The following is a 4,839-nucleotide window of genomic DNA, read 5'->3' as shown; positions in this document are numbered from 1 at the left end:
GTAGTTACCCCCATGCTGAACCCCTTCATCTACAGCCTGAGGAACAGAGATATCAAACAGGCCTTAGAGATGTGTGTCAATAGGATTAAGTTCTTAAAGTGGCAATCACTAAATCCTCTGGCTGCAGTCAAGAGCACAGGGAAATATATCTCCTAAAATTACTGAATAGTCAACATCTCCATATAACTTTAATAGAATATGCATTCTGTTGTCATGTACAGTGTGGTTAATATGTAAACTAGGTCAAGTTTGCTACATGGATTGTTAATAATGTTATATTCCCAATTAGTAATTTTTGCTTGTTCATCATCTCATAAGATATATGCAAAATCTTATGCAAAATATATTGCACAATTATAGATGTGGATTTGTCTTTTTCTCCTTTGAGATGTCTCAGCTATTGCTTATGTATTTTTTATCCTATGTTATTGATGACATACTGCTTTAGCCTCATGATTTGCTTCTGGTGAGATTTGTTTCTACCTGATTCATTAATGCTGGCTTTTGATGACTTCAAGTTGATTGTGAGGATCTCTTCCCACCTGACATTCAGTGACACCATTTTGGTAGATTGCAATCAGCCATGATAAGAAATATTACACTATGAAAAATGGCATATGCTACAAAATAAGGCTTTTCAACAAGAGGGCCAGACTTTTCAAAAATACATTCAAAAGCACACCACTGCATTTATGATTAGGAGATCTTTCCAGAAATGGGCTTTACTTTAACTACTCATCTACTTCTATTATTAGTATAGGTACTTTACTATAATTTTATGTTTTGTATATCAAACTACAATTAATAATTAAAGAGAGTATAAAAAGTGATCTCTTAAGAACACAGGGAAGAATCATAAAACAATAAGATAATGTACGATTAAGTTAATACAGACAGTCCTTGGGTTTCATCGGACTCTACATACGCCGTTTCGTGATTACGTTGCTATAGATATAGGTACACAAACAGATATACGAACAGACACATAGGTATAAATATACAGATCGAGATATAGATACTAGTATAGAATAGGGAGTAAAATGCAGCTCTCTTGCAGTTAGAGTTTAATGGTATATTTTTTCCATCACTTTAAGCTTTTCTTTTTCCTTATATCTCTGAGGTGTCCATTATTAACAATGGAATGCTAGATATCGGTCATTTTATGTAGAGAAACAATTATTGTATTTCTGTAGAATTTTGTCTCTTGACATCTAAAGTAATCATAATACATTTGAATTTATATTTTCCTTGTAACTATGTTTATTATTTGATACATGTTTCACATATATTCTCTGTTGTTTTCCTCCCTTTTGATTAAATGTATATTTTAATCCTTTTCCCTCTACAGTAGGTCTTTGGGTTACGTTTGAGATCCGTTCCTACAGCACAGAACCCACCTACATAAGCACCTACGTCACTCACATGGAGCACAGACACAGCACTAATGAAGTGAAACAGTAAAAAATATTTAAAGGAAAGATAGCATTTCCTTTTAAGTGTGGTAAATAAATAATAAAAAACATGAAGCACATATGTACATATGTCAAAATGACAAAACTTTTTATTTTTTATAAATAAATAGAGATGGCGATGTAACCACAAAACGACATACGTCGAGTCAGACGTAACCTGAGGACTGTCTGTATTAACGTAATCTTACATTATTATTATTTTTTATGAGTCTTCCCTGTGTTCTTAAGAGATCACTTCTTACACTCCCTTTAATTTTTAATTGTAGTTTCATATACAAAACATAACTTTTACCATTCTAGCCATTTGAACCATTTAGGACACTCATCAGCAAGATCTCATTTTATGACCACTAAAGAGTCTCTATAGAACATCAATTGAGTATTTTGCAAATGTGAAAAAAATAAGAACAAGGTTATCTATGAACTAATACGAAGAAAGAGTAAGATATATTGCTAAATGAAAAAAAAGGCAATATGTAAAAGAGAATTTATAGCGGGCTACATCTCATGTAAAAATGAAGGGAAATAAAATATCCAACTCTCTGCCCATTTGAGCAAAGAGAAGGACAGGAAGAATAAATCGGAAACTAATAGGATTTTTTTTATCTACAAGAAGTGGGGCAGAAGTGATGGGGAAATGGGTAGAATTATTTGTGTAGAATTGACTATGTTGCCTTTTGCAAGTAAAACATGAATAGAAAAGGTGGCTAGTAAAGCAAAATAGAATAAAACGAATCAAATGAACATAACAAAATTTAAATTAACACCATATTACACTAAAAGGGAAAATAAAATAACCTAAGTAGTTCTTAAACCTAGAATTTTGTCTATATATGTTCACAACTTAAAAAAAAAACCTCAAAATAAAGTTTTAAGCTGTGGTATGTTATTAACAGTGGTATGAATTCAAGATTCTGAAACACCCTACCATGTATCCAAAGATTCAGCAAATAAGTAAACACTGAGGAAAAGATAGTGACTCTCACTCTCAGGGAAAGGAGCTCTGTACATGGAAAAGGAGAGGCTGGAAAACTCTCTATGGTATCAAACCAGAATTGGAGATATCAGTTCAAACTCATGGGTTTTAAAATGTATAAACAGGTTGCAATTTATTTTTTTATTTATTGTTTGTATATCAACAGCTATATTGCCCCACCCCCTATTATTTGTGTCCCACTCCTGGCCCACCTCCTGTGGGTAAACTTCCCTTCAGTTTCTTAGTTTCTAGTTTTTACTCCTTTTGTTTCTGTTATAAGTATTTCCCAGTTGGCTTCCCTGAGATCACTTAGAATCCTTACAACCAATAAAAACACCTAAAACTACAAAATAAATAGTGGTAATGGGTTATAATTCAAGAGAATAAGTAAGCATCCATGACACCATAATGATATGAAAAAACAAACAAATAGATAAATGTGGGAAATAGGGTAAGTCCCTTCTTATAGGAGAATACTAGCACACCTAATAAACATACAAGAAATAATAGAATTAGAAGAATCACCATTTGGCCACCACATTTGCAATAATTTTGTCCTATAAGAATCTCCAATAAATTTTTTCAGATAATTAGTTATGACCTCAGGCTATTTTTATAGATGCGCCATATCTCTACACCCTCATATTTCAAGGAACAAGTATGTTCACTTTTTCAACATACAGAACCACAGGAATTTGAAGACAATGATTGTGTGGACCACCCTATACCAAATCTGTTCAATTCAGTTATTTCTACTTATATGCTGGTAAATAACAGATTTTCTTCTTTTTTTCAATTATATTTACTTTCAATATTATTCTGTATTGGTTTCAGGTGTACAGCATAGTCATTAGACTGGAAATATTGAGAAGAACACTATGTAAATTATATGATTACCTAAACACTATGATAGGTTTTCTTTTCTTTCAATTTTTTTTACTTTAAATAATATTTTTCTGAGGAGAACCAAGATGGTGGCATAGGTAAACAGCTATAATTGCGGCCTCTCACAACCACATCAAAATTACAACTAAAAGGTAGAACAACGACCACCCAGAACCGTAGCAAAGCTGTCTGAGTGGAAGTTCCACAACTACAGAGGTGAAGAAAGCGCATTGAGACCGGTAAGAGATGCAGAGGCACATAAAGCACTGGCACCTGGATGTACTGCTCTTTTAATCAGGAGGGAAATACAAGCTCCCGCTTGCTCTGAACTCCAGTTACAGGCGAGACTCTGAGGGACAAAGACACATAAGGGGAGAAACTGGACTGTCTGGCATCGGGACAGGAACACGAGGGTGGCTTTCTCACAGAGGTGCTCACAGTGATCATTGTTCCTGCACGGGGGGGGTGTGGGACACGGAGACCCGTGGACCTCTCCAGTGCAGGGCTGAATGGCAGCCATTGCTGTTTGCTCCACCCAGGTTATTCCCAGAGACACAGGCCCATACAATTTACAACCCCACCCAAGCAGTGCGCATCAGCTTTTGCATATGAATGGCCTGTCCTTTCTCTGCATAAAACCTGTCAAACTGCAGCTGGGTTGGAGAGCCCCAGAGCTTCGAAAAGAAGGCCCAAGGCCAGGCAGCAGCAGCCTGCCTTGCTTCACACCTGGGCTTAGTCTGGGGACTTCTAAACCACATACAGAGAGGAGGAATCTGCAGATGTCTCTGTAGCTCCTGCTGGGCGGCCTCAGACAGTGGCTGAACTTGCACCTTCTTGTAGATCTAAGAGCCTGTGTACCCAGCAATCAGAGTGAGACCATACCAGATTACAACTCTTCACATCCATAAGCGACACACTCAGGGGGCAGATTTAGTGAGCAACAAAGTCCCACTGAAGCAAGTCCTGCCCCATAAGAATGTCTCCTGTGCAACAGTTCTTCGAGTGTAGACACAGCTGGTCATCACAACCAAAGGACTGGAGGTCAATTCCTCCCAATTATACCAAAAGCAATCAAGGGTTAACTACCACAAGACTGTGCACACAGCACACAAAGGGGTGCACCAAGAGTGTCCACCTCTGGTGACTGGGGAGGCTGAGCCACTGGGCCATATAGGACACCTAGCACACAAAGCCACTCTATCAACACAGGGATGCAGCCAAAAAGCAGAGACAAAGAAACATGTCACAAATGCAAGAAATGGAGGAAAGCAAAATACTGGATATAGAGTTCAAAACCATAGCTATAAGGTTAATCAATAATCTTCTAAAAACCTCCTAGAAATTTAGTGACACCCTCAAGGATATGAAAAAGGACCAATCAGAAAATAAGCATACACTGACAGAAATAAAGAATAATATACAGAGATCCAACAGCTGACTAGAGGATCCCAATAATCAAGTCAAAGATTTGAAATACGAAGAAGCAAAAAACACCCAACCGGAAAA

Source organism: Myotis brandtii, unplaced genomic scaffold (genome assembly GCF_000412655.1).
Source record: "Myotis brandtii unplaced genomic scaffold, ASM41265v1 scaffold448, whole genome shotgun sequence".
NCBI lineage: Eukaryota > Metazoa > Chordata > Mammalia > Chiroptera > Vespertilionidae > Myotis > Myotis brandtii.
Note: the sequence above shows the minus strand (reverse complement) of the source record.